This window comes from Chlamydotis macqueenii, chromosome 21, assembly GCF_036417535.1.
Source record: "Chlamydotis macqueenii isolate bChlMac1 chromosome 21, bChlMac1.mat, whole genome shotgun sequence".
Classification (NCBI taxonomy): domain Eukaryota; kingdom Metazoa; phylum Chordata; class Aves; order Otidiformes; family Otididae; genus Chlamydotis; species Chlamydotis macqueenii.
The window spans coordinates 328,839-348,477 of record NC_141576.1 but is presented as its reverse complement, the minus strand read 5'-3'; the positions used below and the strand labels follow the sequence as shown (position 1 = coordinate 348,477).

At 48.2% G+C, this 19,639-nt stretch overlaps 1 protein-coding gene across 11 annotated transcripts in view; it reads left to right on the top strand.

Moving 5' to 3' along the window:
- LOC147598132 (uncharacterized) overlaps positions 1-1,234 on the top strand; it is a 28,848-nt gene extending 27,614 nt beyond the window's left edge. For 9 of the 11 annotated variants that reach the window (XR_015260812.1, XR_015260804.1, XR_015260822.1 and 6 more), the window contains one exon: positions 999-1,234. The gene's annotated coding sequence lies outside the window, so the exon portion shown is untranslated. The remainder of the gene's footprint in view (positions 1-998) is intronic. The other 2 variants (XR_015260811.1, XR_015260809.1) reach the window with 2 other exon arrangements.
- The last annotated feature ends 18,405 nt before the right edge of the window (positions 1,235-19,639 follow it).

The window sequence follows — 19,639 nt, the reverse complement described above, 5'->3', positions numbered from 1 at the left end:
CTAGCCCACCTGGTTATAATGCTCAGTTTAAATTCTACATTCTCTGTCTTGCAGCTGCACGCTATTTGTTTGTTTCCCCTCCATCTCTCTCTGCCTGCAGCTTGCTATCTGTCTTGTAACCTGTCACTGTTATCTTTTTTGTTTCTCCATGTCACTCTGTCTAGCTTCCCAGTCCCCGTTTTTTAATTCTTCCCTCTTCCCTGTAGGCCGGTCGTGTTCCTATTATTTCACGTTATGTTCTGCCTGGTCCTCTGTCCCTGTTTATCCATTGCTCCCTCTCTGCCCTGTGGCCTGTTGCACTTGCCCATTTAATTTCTGCCTCTCTCTCTGTCCAGCTCCCAGTCTCTGGTTTTTCATTTCCTCCCTCTGTGCCCTCTAGCCTGCTGTGTTTCTCCTTTATCCAGCTTGCTGCCTCTGGCTCGCCGATGCACCTGATTTTCAATTCTGCCCCTGTTCTTTCTGTATGCATCGCTATACTCTTTGTTCTCCAGCTCTCTCTTTTTTCCAGGCTCCTTGTCCCTATTTCTTAATTCTTCCCTCTCTGCCCTCTAGCATATAGCTGTATGATTTGTTTTGTGTTGTCCCCTTGCTTTCACCTTTTTTGTCCAACATTTGATATCCTGGCTCCCTGTCCCTGTTGTTTCACTGTTGTTTCATTCCTCCCTTTATGCCCTGTTCTTGTTACGGTTTTAGCTTTCTCCATCCCTCTTGGTCTGGCTTCCTGCACCTAGTTGTCTTAACCTCCCTCTCTGTCATGCTGCCCGGCTCAGGTTTTTCCTGCATCTCCATCCTGCTCCTCATCCTTCTTTGCTGGTCTCTGTCCCACTCCCTCTCCCTCTTTCCCTCTCTCTCCGCTGCTTCTTTGCCCACCTCTGTCAGGCTCCCTGTCCTTCTCTGTCCCCATCCTTCTCTCGCTATCCTGTTTCCTGCCTCGTGCTTTCTCACTATACACCCCTCTGTCTTGCAAGCTGCCTCTCTTCTCTTCTCTTCTCTTGTAGTGTTCCGCGCCCTGCTCTTTGTTTTTAGCAGCCTCCAAGTCTGCCCAGCAGCCCAGCGCTCCAGGACACAGCCGACTGACCATATGTTCCCTGCTGAACCAACGAGCGTAGCTCCTGGAATGGCTTGGCAGTCGTTCCAGGGACACGGAGAGGGGATCGGAGGCTGCAAGCTCGAGAGCAGACTTGCTGCTTGGACTTATGTGCGTGACTGAATAAACACTCGCTGTCTCCTTTGACTTCATGGCTGCGTTTCTGCTCCCTTTGCCCGGGGCCATGGGAGGTGAGGAGCCCAGGGGAGGAGGTGATGCAGTGTGGGGGTCAGGCGATGGCCCCCAGTTCCTGCCGGGCTCCAGCTGTGGGCTGGGGCTGGAGGAGCCCCAGGTGCGGGCAGTGAGGGTGGTGGAGACGGCCCCTCCCTGTAAAGGGGTGGGTGCTGCTGGAGGGGCTGGTGCTGCCCCGCCCCGGGTGGCCGTGGAGGGGCCAGTGCGAGCCATGGGAGGAGTGGAGCGGTCGCCGAGCGCCGCCGGGCTGCGGCTGCGCCTGCAGCGATGGAGAAGCTGAGCGGGGCCGGGCAATGGACCGGCGGGTCTCGGAAAAAGCCCCGAGGAGCGCAGCGGCCGGGCTGGCGCGGTCTGTGTGCGGGTACAGGAAGTGGCGGGGGCGCGGCCGTGCTGCGGCGTGCTGCAGTCAGCGGTGGGGGCTGCCAGCGTCCGCGCTGGGGGTTGCGAGGCTCTGCAGTGGCGCTCGGCGCAGGGGTAACGGTGTGCCCCACAGGAAAGGCTGCTTTGTGCGGCATGCTGGGAACTGTAGTCCTGGGGTACAGGGCTTGCAGTTGGCCGTTATGGCTTCGCAGAGCATGCCGGGAGCTGAAGTCCTGAGGCACGAGGCGTCCGGTCCGCCATGATGGCTCCGCGGAGCATCCTGGGAGGTGTAGTCTTTCCACACTCAGGGCCGAGCACCCATCCTGTGTCTGCCAGTGCGTGCAGGTAGGTTTAGTTTTTGCTGCCACGCTGCCGCCTTGCTCTCGGGCTTATGTGGAGCATGTGCTACTGCCGCGGCCCCGGTGTAGTTTTGTTCTCGTTCTCCTGTGGTTTCTGTGCGCTTCAAGCCGACTGAACAGAGACACTCTGGGGCGCTTCACGTGCGGGGTTTGGCACTCGCCCGTGCTCAGTGCTGCCGCCTGGCGAACCAAACCCGGTACTGCAGGTGCGAGCCACACAGGCGCTGCCGTGCTGCTCGCTGCCGGTCGCCAGTACCGGCGATGCGGTGCTGCGGTGCGGTGCTGCCGCGCTTGTTGCTGCCTCCCGGTAAGAAAACGCCGCTGCCGCCCCACGGGCACACTGCTGGCGGGCCCTCGGCGTGCAAAGCACAGAACTGGTGTGCCAGTCCTGCACAGGGACAGAGCAGCCCTTCCGCCAGTGCAGCGGCAGGGCGGTGTGCGGGGGGCGCTGCCCGGGGGCGGGTGGGGGCAGGGCCAGCAGTGAGGTGAGCGGAGCCCCTTTGGCGGGTGCGGGGCTGTCTCCTGCCCGCTGGTCACCTGGGGCTGGCGGGAGGGGAAGCTTCGAAGCGCCCACCACGGCAGGGTCCCGGTCTGCTGGAGCCGGGTGAGGGCAGCCCCGGGGAGTTACCCGAGAGCCGAGAGAAGGGAAGAGGGGAAGGAGGCAGACCCCACTGCAGGCACAGATGCCAGGTGCTTCCCCCAACACAGCACAGCTCCACCTGAGGTTCCCTGAGTGCCACTCACCCTGTGGAGCTGCCCCCAGCTCCAGCACCTCCCCTGAATCCTGTCCTGTAGCCCTGGGCTGCTCACAAGCCCTGTCCTGAAGTCTCTAAGGTGGTAATCAAATGCGTTGGATTCTCTCTTAACGCAGGTGCTGTCAGCAGCAGTCCATGGAAAGAGAGGCATCTCCAGATGCTCTTGCAGAAGAAGAGGCTTTGGGCACTGTCAATCTGTGGTTATAATGCTTGCTGCTGATTCACTTGCTCTCCCAGAGGACATGCTTAGGATGTGGTTCTTCCTTTGAGAATGCTGTTGACTGCAGTCGCCTGAGGCTTGTGTGGTTTGTCTCTGCCCAGTATCACTGTCTTTGTGGTACTTCAAAAAGATGGACAGGCAGAACGCTTGTTAGCTCTGGATAGGAGCTGCTGAAGCTGGCGAGGCCAGAGAAAGGTAAAAAAGAAGAAACCAAAGGCTATCCGTCCAGCAGCTGCCTCTCTGTGTGATGAAGCATTTGTCTCTGTAGCGTGCAGCAGCCCAGACCCCCAGCATGCAGCGCAGGGTCTGTATGTGTAATGCAAAGCATGGAACGGATGTGTAGTGCGTGAGCAAGCAAGGCTACACATCTAGGACATCTTATCTCTGAAGAGCTGTGAGATACCCTCTTTTTCTTTTAGGTGGCAGACAGCCCAAGTGACTGGAGTTACAGAAAAGGAAAGGAAGAGAGAAGGAGAAAGAAGCGTCTGAATTGGCTGACAGCAAGAGGTGCGGTGAGTTTCAGGCCCCCAGGGCCCCTTATCCTCTGTTCTGTGTCCTGCGCCCTTTCTGTCCCTCCCCTTGCCTCCTCTGTTTCTCACACTGCTGCGCTTTTTTTTTTGTTTGTTTGTTTGTTTCCCTGTATTGCTTCTCTTGTTTCTGTTTCTCTGTCCTGGTCTGTCTCCCTTTCTCTTCTTCTACTATTGCTTTTTCCTTTTCTTTTTGTGGTTTTGCAGTTCTCCCTCTTTCTTGTGTTTTTAATCCTCCATCTGTGTACGGCACCCCATTGCTGGTTTTTCCTTTTCTATATCTTTGTCCTGGTATGCATCTCTTTGTTTTGGTTTCTTTTTTTTTTTTCCTTCCCCTGCGCCTCCCCACCTTCCTGACCCTCCCTCATTTCTCCAGTGTGTTCCCTGGCTTTATTTTCTTCTCTGTGCCTGTATGTGCTGGTCTGTGTCGCTACCCTTCTATCTCTCTTTTTAACATCTTATCATTCTCACTCCATCCCTGTGTCTTGCTCACTGTCATTGGTTTTTTTTCATTATATATCTCCCTGTTCCTGCGTTCATTCCTGTTTGTCTCTTACTTGCCCCGATCGTTTGTGTCACTCCTTGTCCTTATTATTTATTGCTTCACCTCTCTGTCCTTGTTTTTTCTTGTGGTCCATGTATCTTGGTCTTTGCTGTCTCAGTGTCCTGCTCACTGTCTCTTTCTTCCAGTATCCTGTTGTCTGGTTCCCTCTGTCTCATCTGTTTCCTATATTGCTCTCTCCTTTCTCCTGTCTTTCTTTGCCCCCCTGCCCTGCAATATTTTTTCTGTTTCTTCTTTCGTATCTCTGCCTTGATCCTGTAACTCTCCTCCTCTGCCTGCTCTCTAATGTTTCTTTCTCCCTCTCTGCCCTATTTCCTTTTCCTTTTTATCATATGCTGTCTTTCATCCTCCCTCTGACTTTTGGTTTCTATATCTCCATATCTCCTGTGCTGTCATTCCTTGCTGCGTCCTGTTTTGTAGCTTAATGTCCCATTATCCCCCTCTGTACTACTCCCTGGCTTTTTTTCTCATCTTGCAGTCCACGCTTGTGTTTTCTTTCTCCCTCTCTTTGTTCTGATCTGTGCGTGTCTCTTTTTTTCTGTCCTTTTCTTGTTATCTGTTTTTTCCCCTCCCTTCTTCCCTTATTTCTCTCATGCAATTTCTCTTGATCTGTTTGTTTTGCTCTCTGCTTTTTTTAATCTCTTTTTGTCCATCCTGGTCGCTGATCCTGTTTTTCTTCTGCCACGTCCCAGCAGGGCTTCTCATCCCTTTTTTACTGACTTATCCATCCCACTGTTATTTCCCCCGCACCTTAGTTTATCTGCTCTTCAGTCTTTCTCCTTTGTTTTATTTGTCTCTTTCTGTTCCTGTGTTCTGTCCCTCATGGGTGTATTTTTGTTTTCTGTATATTCTCCTCCGGTAAGAACTACCGAATTGTCGCAGGGGAAGGGTGAGGATACAGGCACAGAGCCTCATAGTGGACTCCCAGGATTTATACACAGTCACAAGTAAAAGCTCGGTATCTCTTTTGCACTCGTGGCTGTGTTTGCAGTCCTTTGTACTTGTTGACCAGTTGTCAGAGAGTCCACGGAAGCAGGTTACAGGGCAGGCATCAGGGGCACAGCTGTAGCTGCGGGCTGGGGCCTGAGGAGCTGTGGGGGGTGCTGGAGAGGCTGATGGTGATGGCCTGGTGTACACTGCGGGGCTGCAGCCTCAGGACGTGGTGCTGCTTGGGGCATGTCTTCCTGAGAGCGTCAGGACTGTTTCAATCCACCGGTGCAACAGGCTGACAGCGAGTCGGAGTCGGCACTGTCGGGCCAGCTTCTAGTGATTTCCTGAGAGCTGGTGGAGAGGAAAGGGGAAGACAAGTGGGATAGGGCTGCCTCCACCCCTCCGATTACCCGGAGACGTTCCAGCCCCTGGCAAAGGCGCTGGGTGCCTCGCTAACTCGGCAAAACTCCTTCAGCCACGCTCACCCCGTGCAGCTGCACCTAGCTCCAGCCTCTCCCCTGAAGTCTGTTCTGTAGCTACAGAAAGGTTCTAAACTCTGTTTTAACAGCACCACTGGCCTCAACGCTCTCTAAACACACGATATTCTCCCTAAATGCAGGTGCTATTAGCACGAATTGAGGGAAAGAGCAGCGTCTCTGGCAGCTCTTACAGAAGGAGGCGTTCCTGCCTGAGGAGAGCTACAGTCATCGCTGTGGGTAACGGTTGTGTTTTCCCTCTCCCAGAGGCAGCACTAAGGACTGGGGTTGTCAGTTCCTGTCCGGGGATGTTGTCAACTGCATCTGGCTCAGGTTTGCAGGGGCGCATTTGTCCTCGTGGCACGGGTGAAAAGGCAGGACCGTGGCCGGACGCTTACTGGCTGTGGACGGGAGCTGCCGCAGCTGAAGCTGGAGAGACCAGAAAAAGGTAAAGCAGCTGAAGAATAAAATAAAGAAAGTCCTGTCAATAGCTGCCTCCTGCTGCAGATATGAGACAATCCCCCTCTTCGGGAGAGGATCGATCGCTCTTAGCGTAGTCTTCAACAACTCTGCTCACCGAAGTGTGTGGCAGGGTACGTGCATGTGAGGCTCTGAATTTTGAACACCTTGTATTGTAAGCACTGTAAGATGCTGAAAACAGATGTCTGTTTTCTTAGGTGTATGACAGTCAAGTCATCAGAGGTATAGAGGAGGATGGCAGGGGGGGAGAGAGGCGGACAAAGAGATAGTCGAACCATCAAAATCTCGCAGCAGCACCCGCTCTTGGCGCTGCGGCGAGTCCCGTCTGCCTGGGCTCGTGTCATATCTTTTCAGCATCACTGGCCGCACCCTCTCTTTTTCTCACCACTGTTGGTTTTTTTTGCTTCCCTGCCTCTCTCCTGCTCCAATTCTCCAAGTCCACCTCTCTCTGTTGTTCCACTCTCTGTTGTTCCACTCTCTGTTGTTCCACTCTCTGTTGTTCCACTCTCTGTTGTTCCACTCTCTGTTGTGTGTTTTTTTTTTCTTTCTGCACTTGTGTCCTGTTACCTGTCCCTCTTTTTTTATCCTCTGTTTTGGCCTTATAGCCCAAAACTGGTTTTGTCTTTCTCTATCTCTGTCTGTATTCTTATCCCAAATTGTTAAATTTCTCCCCGTCTGCACTTTAGCACTTTACAATTCCCATCCCACCACCTTTACCTGTTTGGCTCCATGTCCCTGTTTTTTTCATTCTTCTATCTCTGTTCTGTATTGTAGAGAGACTTCTTCCAAGTCTCTAGGTTTCAATTTTTTCCCCACTCTGTCCCATAGCCCACTCTTGTGTTTTTTTCATTTTGTCTGCATTTGGCTCTCTGACCCTATTTTTTAATCTGTCTCATCCTGTTTAGATCATTGAGGTTTTTTTGTTATTTCTCAGTTTATCTCTGTCCAACTCTGTCTGTTTGGTTTTTTTAATTCTTCCCCCTATACCCCGGAACCGATCGATATTCTTTGTTTTTGTTCATCTCTGTCAGTCTGGTTCCCTGCCACTCCCTCCTGTATGGCCTGTAGTCCGTTGATATTGTTTTTCCATCTGGGCCCCTCCCTGTGGCTCCCTTGCCCTATTTCTCAAGCCCATGTCTCTGTCCTGGGGCTGATCACTGTCGTATTAGGGTTACATGGCAAGGTTATGTTAGCTGTGGCAGCAGGGCAGGGCAGGGGCTGCAGGGATGGGTTCTGTGAGAAGACACTGGGAGCTGCCTCCGCGCTGGACACAGCCACTTCTAGTTCCAAGACCCCTTTGCTGCCAGTCAAAGTCGAGACAATCAGCAACACCGGTAGTACCTCTGCGATGAATGTTTTAGAGCAGGTAAAAAATGCTGCGCGCAAGCTGTGATAGAGAAAATACGAACCAGCCCTGCCGATGCCAAGGTCAGTGAAAAAGGGGGCTGGGGGGGGGCACTCCAGATGCCAGAGCAGAGGTTTCCCTGCAGCCTGTGGTGATGACCACGCTCAGGCAGGCTGTCGTCCGGCAGCGCGTGGAGCACCCCGCAGCAGAGCAGGAGGATGTGTCTGTAGGAAGGTGTGTCCATGCAGAGAGATTGTGCCGGAGGCGTCTCCTGGCAGAATCCACGACTCCGTGGAGAAGAGCCTAGGCTGCAGCAATAAAAAAAGTTTGAGGGCAAAGTAGCAACCGAGACTACATGCGATGAACTGACTGCACCTCTCATCCCGTGTCACCCTGCGTTGCTCAGGGCTACGATGTACAGCAGTAAGCAGTGAAGGTGAGACCAGGAAAAGGGAGAGGGGGTGGGGGAAAGGTGTTCTTTTTAGATTTGGTCTTATTTCTGTTGATTCTACTCTGACTTTGGTCGACAATAAATTTAATGGATTTTCCCAAGCTGAGTCTGTTTACGCCTGTGATGGTCATTGGTGAGCGATCTCTCTGTATGTCCGCCTACAAGGTTTTTGTTGTATTTTGTCATCCTGTCTTGCTGAGGAGTGGGAGCTATAGAGCAGCTCTGAGGGCACATGGCAGCCATCCAATATTAAGTCACTGCAGTTTCCTCCCATCGGGCTCCCTGTCTGTCTTCTTGTAATCGTTGGCTATGTTTCTTGCACCTGACCACTTTTGTAATTTTCTATCTCTCCAACCCTATCTTTTTAATTCTTGCCTAAGTCGCTCCAACTCAGTAGGTATGTACATTTTTTTGCCACCTTATCCTGTTTCTCTGACCTAATTCTAATTCTTTGATCGTGTTTCTCATACCCTGTCCCTTTTCAGATTTTCTTCCTATGTCTCCCTCTGATCAGCTCCTCTATTTTTTAAAGTGTTGAGTATGCTACCTGTATCCTGGCAATTTCAAAATTTTCTTGGTATGTCTGCCACTCTCCATCTCCCTGTCTGTAATTCTTAATTCTTCCCTCTGTTTTGTGCCCTGTTACTTTTTAGACGTTCTGTTTCATTATCACTAATTTGCTATTTCCTAGTTGCTTATGTTTGTTGTAGGTTGTTGCTTCTCAAAATTTCCTTTCTACATCCACCTCTATCTATCTATCTCTCTGTTTCTAGTTTTGATTTTTTACCAATGATGTTCCCCCTCTCCTCACTTCATAATTTTCCTTGTTACTTGTCTTGTCTTTCTCTTGGTGTTCTGGTGTTCCTTCTGCATTTCTCTTCTGCCCTCTGTCTCTTATTTACTGCTCTATCCCTGTCTTTCTGTGTATTCACGCAATGTCTTGGCTCTTCTCTTTATACACACTTAGCTGGCTCCACATCTCTTGTTTGCAGCATCCCGTTTTCCAATTCCCCATCCCCCACCTTTTCTCTATGTCCTTCCTCCTGCTTTCCTCTTTCCTTTTTCTCCCTGTGTCCTACTGCATTTTTGGATGGAGCCTTGTAGCTAACTCACTGCTGGGATTCTTTTAATATGCATTCATGAATAGACTTTTCCTGCCTCCTCTGTGCCCCTGGATGCGTTTGCAGCCCCTGGGTGCAGAGTTCACAGCTGAGGACAGGCGCAGGGGAGGGGGTGATGTGCTGTGGGGCTTTGGCAAGGGCGCCTGCTCCTGATGGGCTCCAGCTGGGGCTGGAGGTGGGGCAGCCCCAGGTGGGGCCAGTGAGGCTGGTCCTGCAATGTGAAGGGGCTCCAGCTATAAAAAGGATTGAGAGGGCAGGAGTGCTTGAGGGAGCTGATGAAGGGGAACCAGCTGAGGAGTGAGTCCAAGAGGGTTCCAGAGGCAGGTGCCTCCCAGCTGTCCTTTTCAGAGCACACACCACCACGCTGTGTTGGGAGCTCAGTAGCTCTGTCCACCATGCGCATGAGCCACCACGTATCAGGGAAGCCTCACAGATGAGGAGCATCGAAGCGTCCGCTGCATGCTGCCAAACAGGTGAGGGTCGGGCAGGTGGCATAGTACAGGACCAAGCAGCAGAGAAGAAGAGTCATGGTGGTGAGGGTCTCCTGCCGGCACCAGGAGCTGCAGTCAGTTGCTCGTCCTGTTCCCTGCATTTGGATTCATGTTCGCTACCCTTCTGCAATTGTCTACTTTCCTCTGTCTCCTGCTCTGTCCATCCATCTATCTGTATGGCTCCCAAAAACATGTTGTTATTTTGCCCACTCTGCTCCGTACTGTCTAGTCCTAAATTTTTCCCTTATGTTTCTCTCTAACTCGCTTTCTGTCCCTATTTTACTTTTCCCACATTTTATTGCACACCATTAATTTAAAAAATATATTTCTATGTATCATCTCCCTCCTTGACTCAATTTCTTAATACATTCCCCTATTCTTCAGTCCATCAATTTCACAGACTTAATATCTCTTCCTTCTTCTATTTCATTGTCTTTTCATGTTTTTTATAGATTCTTGCTCTTTTATTTACCCTGTTAGTTTTCAATTTTTTATTTACATATATGTATACCTCTGACCAGCTCCTTGGTCTTATTTTCTCATTGTTCCTTCTGGCAGTTGTACTCTGTTCTTTTCTAAATTTTGCCTTTACATCTCCACTCATCGTGTTCTCTGTCTGTGTTTTTCATTTCTTTGTGCCTGTCTTCTACGTTTTAAATTGCGTTGCGGTGATTTAATCTGTGTAGTTTACAACTGCTATTTGGTTATTCCTCTGTTCTTCATCCCTTTGCATGGTAAATTTTATTTCTACTTTTCCGTTTCAGTTTGCCATTAGTATTTATCGATTTTTATATCATATTTGTAGTTCTCCATTTTAGCTGCGTGTCAGAAATGCCTTTTTTGTTGTTGTTGTTGTTATTTCCTGATTAGCATTTGCCTTATTTATATACTTTTCTTGTGGATGGTTCCCTTATTTTTTAGTTGTAATATGTCCTTACTTAGCAGCTTTGTTTTTTAGTTATTCTTTCTAGGTTTCTATTTGTTTCCTGGGCATTTTTTTTTTTCCCCCAGTATTTGCCTTTACTTTCCCAATTATTCTGACTTATCTCTTTCTTCTCTTTCTTCTTTACAGTCATGTAATTATTTTCTTTTTCTGGCTCCATTTTAGTTTACCCATCCTGGTTTTTTTTTTTTTTTCTTCATTTCCCTAATCCCTGTTGCTTTTAAAATGCTGAGTCTCCTTTTAGCATTTTTGTCTTTATTTTTCTGCATTTTTGTTCTAATTATTTCTTTTTCCTTATTGCTGTCACTTTAAAAAATTTATATCTGTCTGCATTTTAGTCAGATGTTGCTATTACTTTAGTGCTTTTGCTTTTCAAATTTTCTAATTTGACCTTGTCTGCTATGATAATCCTTAATTATATTTTATTTTTTTTTCCATAGCACCATTGCGCTTTACGTTGTTTTTCATAATTTTTCTTGCTGTGTGTTTTTCTAGGTTTTTTTTTTTTTTTTTTGGCTCTTTTAAATTTTTTTCTCTATATTTATGCCCTTGCTATTGAAGTTTTGTTTCTACATTCCCTTTTATGGATTTTTTGGTCTCTGTTATTTGCTTTTTTCCTATCAGTCCTCTACACTGTCACCTTTAACATCTTCTTTCTGTCCACTTTTATTCAGCTTCAAGATTTTTTAATTGGTTCCTTATTTTTTCATGTCTTTGTGTCTCCTTGTGTGTTTTTATATAAATATTTTTTTTGTTCTGTCTCCTTTTATCTGGGTCATCGTCTTTTTTTTTTTTTTTCATTCTAGTCTGTGGTGTACCTTGTTTTGTTTATTTTTCTATGTCTTTGTTTACTCTGCTATGTCTGTTATCCATTTTCTCTTTTCTTTTTTTTCTTGCAGCTTTTAAAACTTTATTTTTATGTCTGCTTTTATTCAGGTCCCCTGTCTATTTAATTCTTTCTCATGTGCCAGCTACTCTCTCAGTTTTTCAATTGTCTTTCCGCTTCCCCGTTTACTTAGCATGTTGTGCCCATGTATTAATCTTTCTCTCTTTCTATGCTGTTGTTTTCCATTTCTTTTCTTCTATGCCGAGTTTTATCTAGCATTCTGTCCCTACTTGTATTATTTTTTCCTTTTTGCCTTATACCCTGTTGACTTTAGGATTTTCTTTCTCTGTCTACTTTTACTGACCTGCCTATTTTTTTTTCTGTCTGTCGCTCACCTTGAGCCTTTAAAAATTTTATTTTTGTGTCTCGCACGGTTTTTCTCTTCTCTCCGTTCCTTTTTGAGGCTACAGAGGGTCTCCTCAGCAGGTTTTTACCTCTGGAGCATAATTTGTTAACCCCTGGTTTGTCAGAACATCTCCTCGGGTCAGCCTTTCTCCTCAGAGATGTAATTTAGTCCCGCTCTCCGTTTTGTTCATCTCCCTCACGCGTCCTCTGCTGTCTGTTCCAATCTCTTCCCAGTACCTTTGCGCCTTCGAGCCGCTTACTATTTCTCCAGCCATTTTGGCTCCCCTCTGTTTCTGGCATGCCACTTCCTGTAAGCGTCCTTGTGTTCTCTGGCGATCCTTCTGGTCTGTGGCAAGGTTTTATATTTGTTAATTGAGGAGACAAGTCTTCCTCGGGCTTTCATTTTGTCCCAGAGCGCTCATACTCTCCTTCCGCACCATCCAATGTCTCTGTTTCATCCCCGGTCCCCCAAGGACATTTGTAGTCTGTTGGGATCTCATCCCCAGTACTTCGTTGTGTTAGCGGTCCTTCATCTGCCTCTACTTCCACAGTCCTCTCGCTCCCACCGGAGCTCTCTCTCGTTTCCTCAGAAGAGTTCTTGAGTCTGCATCTGTGATGCAGCCTAGTGGTTTGGTTCTGTCTTCCCTCTAGCCATGTCTGTATTTGTTTCCTGGCCCTAAGATGCAACATTTGTTCCGTTTGGATTCCGTCTGCAGTTGCCGCTTTCATAAGTGGAATGCAGGTTCCACAGTGAGCCGTGGTTGCCACTCCCATGGGTGGAGTGCAGTTTCTGTGGAAGCAAGAGGCGTAACGCTCCCGGAGCGGGGACAGCAGACTGTCCGTTCTCCATTATCAGGGAAGGAGCTGGCCTGCTAAGATAACCACATAGCTGCTATCAAGGAAGTAGGGACTTGTGCTCCACCCCCCCATCCCGCCAATCAGTCTATCCGGCCCTTGTTTTAAAACAGCAGAAGGAGGACCGCCCAGGACCCGTCAACAACGCTGTCTTTTGGGAATTAAAAAGGGAGTTCCAAGGGATGTAATGGACTGTTTACCCCTCGAAAAGCTGAGCGAGGTGGTATCAACGTGGTCTAACCAGAAACGATACTGACTTAAAGGGAAAGAAATCTCACCAATCAGCCCACAGCCCCACCTTTGGGAGAGACAGGCAACAGGAACTGGGATTTTTTTTTTTTTTGTAGAAGCAGGAAAAATACACCGCATCAGTACCCAGTGGATAATACCCTCCTTTTAACTGCCAGTTGCATCCTCAACTGAGCATATTCTCTTCTTTTCTCTTTCACAGGAATTCTGAATGAGCTACACACGGCTGATAATTAATTTGGAAGCCTAAATTCTAAAAATGATCCATCGTTTCACTGGATTTATGATTGGACTTGTAATATTTTTACGCATCTTACCAGTAATCTGTAACTGAAAGAAGACAGAACAGCCGCGGTGCCAAGCTCTCGTTTGACGTCACAGCCTTATAGGACATTGTTCCACAGATGGTTGCCCAAATTTACCTACTGTAGTAATGCATGATGAACAAATTGGCTACCACAACTCGCGGCCTGACTAAACTGCAATGTCCTTTACAATCTTCCCTATTGGCTTTGGGAACTAACCAATGGATGTTTACCAAAATGGGAGAAGGTGAATGAAAAGGACCATGAATTGGTTCGGTGCGGTCCAAAACAACCTCTCTCTCTGGTGTATCCAAGCTCACTTGTGGATCTCATCAGTAGCCGCATCTATTATTAGAGAAGGAGAAGGTGGCACTTTCCACCCTGCAATTTGAAAAATAGTTTGAGACAGCGCCCAACTTTGAAAGAAAATTCAAGTCCCAGCGGTATCTGGTTAATTTTACCAATAACTCCATTAATAGTGTGGCCACAGCTCGCGTGTGCACAATGCTTTGGTATATACAATATATCCAATCATTGCGTTAGGATCGAACTGCAACAGCGCAGTATTCTATCCTCTAGAGCATAGAGTACAGGCCCGGAATAACAGAGATAAGCGGCAAACTATAGATTTTGATGCACGTATTTTGCGAGATCAACATGGATGCCTTTGTGAAAGCACCACCATGAGAGCCCAAGACATTTGTCTCGAAACCGAACAAAATATTTGTCATTTTGAGATTTGTCCCGACAAAACCACCGAAACAATATTTGTATACATTGGTAAAGGCTGTGCATGCTCGAGGACCATTTGTGATTCCATATCTGTCGACGATGTAGTTGTAGATACTAGGGCTCACTCAAAGAATTGTACTTGCAAGTTTACTAAAATCACCGGATGTGACTTTTCTTATTTAGCACCGCTCCCCTCTCACAAACTCTTGCAATCTAATTATCCAGCAATTTGCAAACTGCTACCTGCACCAATTGGAACAAATCCTAATTAGGTAAAGAAATTATTACAACACCAGCATTTGATTAACATCCTGAAAAAGATCAAAGATCACCGATGGAAAATCTTAGTAATGGTTCATCATAAGGTGTTAGAAATACAAGGTGTTTTGGAAAGCTTAAAAAAGGATGCAGAACGTAAATGGTGGGAGTCACTTTTTGGATGGTCACCTACCGCCGCAAGCATCTCAAACAAATTGTGTCACCCCGTTGTCGTTCTTTTAATACTGGTCTTAATAAGTTTGGGTTTATCAAGCAATACCGTATGTCAAAAATCGGAAGATAGTGAATCGGTTGACACATTTCACTTCTGTACTCGATGCGCGCTATCTGCTCAACGATCCACCGGACAGATCTTCTAAAATCTGCCGATGCAAGGCAGATCGTCTAAGAAAAATGATACAAAATGACAAGATTTTGGTCTATGTTAAAGAAACAATTTAACCTTTCAAAAATTTTGTGGTGATTATACTGCTGTCACTTTTCTTTTTCTTTGTCTTTTCCTTTTCTCTCTCCCCCTCTATTTTCTGTCTCCCTTTGAGGACTATATTGCTATCTCACGGTCCTGACTACAATGCTGAGCCACGGGGCGGTGTCAGAGTTGGTCAGATCTTCGCCACTGTCTTGACTTTGTCACCGAGGACATGGCACCTCCAGTCGGACTACGGATTTGTTGTGGACTAAAAGTTAGTCTCACAACCCGACACGACTTGCTGTAAACAGCGTGCCCGAGACACAGTAGCTGCTCCCGTCGGCGGAACGCAGGTTCCACGGATGAGTTGCCGCAAGCCTTGCTTGCCGCTCCTGCAGGTGGAGCGCGGTTTCCATAGAAGCGAGCGGCATAAAGCTCTCAGAACAGGGACCGAATGAGGCGTAGCGCTCCCAAAGCGGGGATCGAGCGGACTGTTCTTTCTCTGTTATCAGGGAAGGGCCTGGGCTGCTAAGATAACCGTGTAGATGTTATCAAGGAAGATGCAGCACAATGGCCATCTGAGAACTTTACTCAGGATAATGAGCTCCAAGAAAGGTGGCGATCCTTGAAGGAAAGGAGGAGCAAAGTTTGTTACTTAGCATCAAAGGTAACAACGAGACCCCCAAGAGCTCTCCCCACCCAGGATCGACATCATTCGTGAAGACTGGCAGGATGCTGCCTGGGTCTGGGAAAACACGGACGCCTTTGACCCACGGTGGTAGCTATTATCCTCTTTCTTCTATTTACTTATCTTTCCTTTCCCCTTCCTTTTTCTCTGTCATGTCCCGCTTTATGGAAAAAATAATAAATTTTGCGTCATTTGATGGAAACCAACCGCTTTGGCATGTCAGCACTTTGAGATAGCAGAGAACCATCCGAGTCCTGATTGGACCCTGATAGGCAGTTGTAAACAATTTCTTGTGAGAGGTGAGAGGAATCGCTGTAGATGCAAATGTCAGTGAAGCAGTGTCAAACTGTAACAGGTTGTTTAGAGAGGTGGTAGATGCTCCATCCATGGAAACATTGAAGGCCAGGCTGAAGGAGGCTCAGAGTAATCCAGCGTAGTTCAAGATGTCCCTCTTCTTTGCAGGGGGGTTGGACTAGATGGTCTTCACCAGGCCCCTATCCACTCAAACTAAGTTGCGATTCAACAGTTCTAAGAAGGAGGGGGGCAGTGTACCATTGCTCCTGGCCGAGATTGCCCTACAGACCATGCCGAAGACGATGGCAAGCAGGCTTGTTCCTCTGCAGCCCATGAAAGAGTAGAGATCCACCCGCCGCCCTCAGAGGTCCCCCAGTGGGTAAGGCAGATGCCTGACAGAGGTCACGGCCCGTGCCGGGCTAGGTCTTACTGATGGACCACATCCCATGGAAAAATGAACTATGCCAGAGCAGTTAAGTAAGAACCGTAGGCAGCGGAGGGGACACCCTGCCGGATCAGGGGAGGAACGTGGGCAGTTTTTGCTGTGAGGAGGAAGGAGTGGTGTAGAGCAACGTGTGAAGCAGTAGGGAGGAGTAGGTAGAGATTCTTTAAATTAAGCCTGAGAAGAGGGAGGGGTGGGGGGGAAGTTATCTTGTTCTATTTCTCATTATCCTGCTTTGTTTTTAATAACAATCAAATATTTTTTTGCAAGTCAAGTCTGGCCCATAATGGTAATTTTAAGGATCTCTCTGTGTTCTTTTCTTGAGTGTTAAGCTCTTTAAAATTATATTGTTTCTCCCTTTTTAGTTAGAGAGCACGGGTAGCAAGAGAGAGAATGAATAGTCTCATCTTGAGCAAGAGTAAACTACGATATCTATTTTCTTTAGTATTTCAGTACAACAGATGTTCCTTTTTTAAAAAATACCTCCAAAAACGTAAGTGTAGATTAGTTTCCTGACCCAACTTGACAATCTGTTGTTTGATTAGGTGATTCATTTTCTCCACCTGGCCACTTGATTGTGGTCGGTAAGAGGTATGTAATTGCCACTCTATCCCTAGATGGTGGCTAATTGCTTGTACTATTCTGGACACAAAATGTGGTCCTCTATCCGAGGACATTACTGCTGGGACTCCAAACCTAGGTACTATTTCCTGGAGCAGTATTTTGGTTACTTCCCAGGCTTTAGCAGTTCTGCACGGGAAAGCTTCTGGCCAGCCTGAAAAGGTATCCGTAAGTACTAATAAGTATCGATACCCCCCCTTTTCTAGGGAGTTCTGAGAAACCAATCTGCCAACGTTGTCCCGGACCATTCCCCTTTCCAATTTTTTCAAGTTTTGGCCCTTTTACAACTTTAGGATTAGTCTGGAGACAAAGATCACATTGTTGAGTTACTTGTCTAACGGTAGTGGCTAAGTTTCGCACTATTATGTTCCTGATGAGATCTTTATATAGGGCTTCTGCCCCCCCCTCCCCCCAGTGTCTTTTTCTATGTTCTTCTCGGACTACTGACCATATCATGTAGGAGGGAATTACTACCCTCCCGTGTGAGGGGTAGTAATTGGCCCACCCTTCCTCATTATATGATCCCTTTAGATCATTAATAAGTTTGCTGACTTCCTTTGTGCATTCTGGTTTACCTTCTAGAAATACCTGTCCATCAGGTATTAGCGCACCCTCTACCTTGATTGTTTCTCTAGCTGCTTGTTTTGCTTCCCTATCTGCCAGCTCATTTCCTCTTTCCAATTCTGTGCTCACTTTCTGGTGTGCTTTAATATGCATAATTGCCACCTTTTTGGGAAGCTGGACTGCATTCAGGATTTTCAAAATCCCTTCTGCGTGTTTGATGGTTTTTCCATGAGAATTTAACAGTCCTCTTGCCTTCCATATTGCTCCATGGGCATGTACCACCCCAAAGGCATATTTAGGGTCAGTCCAAATGTTTACAGTCCTTCCCTGGGCTCTCTCCAGGGCTCAGGTAAGGGCTATGATCTCGGCCTTTTGGGCTGAGACGTCGGCTGATAGTGGCCTGGACTCTATCACCTTTTCAAAAGTGGTAACAGCATATCCGGAATGTCGCCTTCCATTTAACATATAGCTGCTTCCATCGGTGAACCAATGTTCGGCTCCATCGACAGGGACATCTTTAAGATCCGTTCCACTAGAATACGTGGTTTCAATTGTTTCCAAGCAGTCATGACTCACCGGCTCCCCGATGTTCCCATCAAGGAATGAGGCCGGATTGATGATGTTTGTGGTCACGATTTCAACATCATCCTGTTCAACCATTATAGCTTGATATTTCAGGAACCTTTGTGGGGAAAGCCAATGCCCTCCTTTTGCTTCAAGGACCGCAGATACAGTCTGGGAAACTAGGACAGTCATTTTCTGGCCTAGAGTGAACTTTCAGGCTTCTTGAATGTTTAGAATGACAGCTGCTACTGCTCTCAGACAGCTGGGCCACTGTCGTAGTTCAGCCCCGATCGGGACCAGACTACACAGTCTCTCTCTCGCTCCCCCCACCCTCCGAGAGAATAGGAGGAGATGATATAAGAAAAACGGCTCGAGGTTTGAGATAAGGACGGGAAGAAATTTGTAAAGTTACCGTTACAGGCAAAACAGACTCGACTTGGGGAAAAACACTCATTTATTTCTAAAACTAGCAGGAGAATGAGACAGGGAACAAGATAACCTCCCCCCACCCCTCCCTCTTCCCGGGCTTAACATTATCTCTACTACCTTCCCCTCCCGAGCGGCATGGGGGGGGGGTCGGGGGCGGGGGGGGGGAATGGGGGTCGCAGTCAGTTCATCACGCGTTGTTTTACGCCTCTGTGTCATCGTCGGGGGAAGAACTCCTTGCATTCCTCCTCTGCTCCAGCGTGGGGTCCCTCCCACGTCCACAGTCCTCCGTGAAACTGCTCCGGCGTGGGTCATCTCTTCCACGGGGTGCAGTCCCTCTAGAACAGCTGTCCCAGCGGGCCCTCCACGGGGCACAGCCTCCTTCAGGCCTCCACCTGCTCCGGCGTGGGGTCCTCCACAGGCTGCAGGTGGATCTCTGCCCCTCCGTGGACCTCCATGGGCTGCAGGGGGACAACCTGCTCCACCATGGTCGTCACCACGAGTTGCAGAGGAATCTTGGCCAGGAGCCGCATTACTCCTCCCCCTCCTCCTTCACTGACCTTGGCGTCTGCAGCCGTTCCTCGCAACAGGCTGGCAGACGCCTCTCAGGATCCTTTTTACATCTTATTCACTTCAACTGCTCCTCTCTACTTCTTGCAGCCGGGCCGGGCCGAGTTGGGCCCAGTCGGCTGCCCGGCGGGAGGCCAGAGGGTGAGGCCTGCAAGGCCCACAAGGCTCGCGCTTCCCCCTCTCTGCCCCCCGCTCAGCTGCTTCACATCTCTCCCTTTTTTTTTTTTTTTTCTGTTTTCCCCTATTTAAATACATTATCGCAGAGGCGTTATCACAGAACATTCTGCTACCAATTGGCTTGGCCTTGGCCAGCAGTGGGTCCGCTCTAGGCCCGGCCAAGTCCACTGAACAAAGGGGAGCGACTTCTAGCAGTTTCCTACAGAAGCTGCCACCTTAGGGCCCCCCTCACTAACAAAACCAGAACAGCCACCCTTTCGCAGCGGCATCCAGCTGTTTGGAGAAGTATGCTACCGCCCGTCTGTATGGTCCCAAATCTTGTGCCAATATTCCTAGTGCCATTCCTTGTTTTTCGTGGGAAAATAGAAAAAATGGCTTACTCACATCAGGAAGTCCCAATGCCGATGCCGACATCAGGGCTTTCTTCAGCTGATGGAAGGCTCGATCAGACTCAGCATCCCACTGGAGACACTTTTGGTTAGCTGCTATCAGGGAATAGAGTGGCTTAACAGGCAGACCATAATCACATATCCAAAGTTGGCACCACCCGTCATTCCTAAGAATGTCCGTAGTTCCTTTATAGTTTGTGGTCGGGGGCTTTGGCATATGGCCTCTTTCCGGGCTTGTCCTAGGATCCGTTGTCCGGCACTGATCTCGTACCCCAGGTACGTGACCTGGGGTTGTAACAACGCCTGTGCCTTTTTCTTAGAAACCCGATATCCCTGTAGTCCCAGGAAATTTAACAGACTCACGGTCCAAATGACACAGGATTCTTTGGTTCTGGTTGCAATAAGAAGGTCGTCTACATATTGTAACACCTTCCCTTCTTCTGATGGTGGTTCCCATGATTCCAAGTCCTTTGCTAGCTGATTCCCAAAAATTGTGGGGCTATTTTTAAAACCCTGCGGCAACACCGTCCATGTGAGCCGGGTCT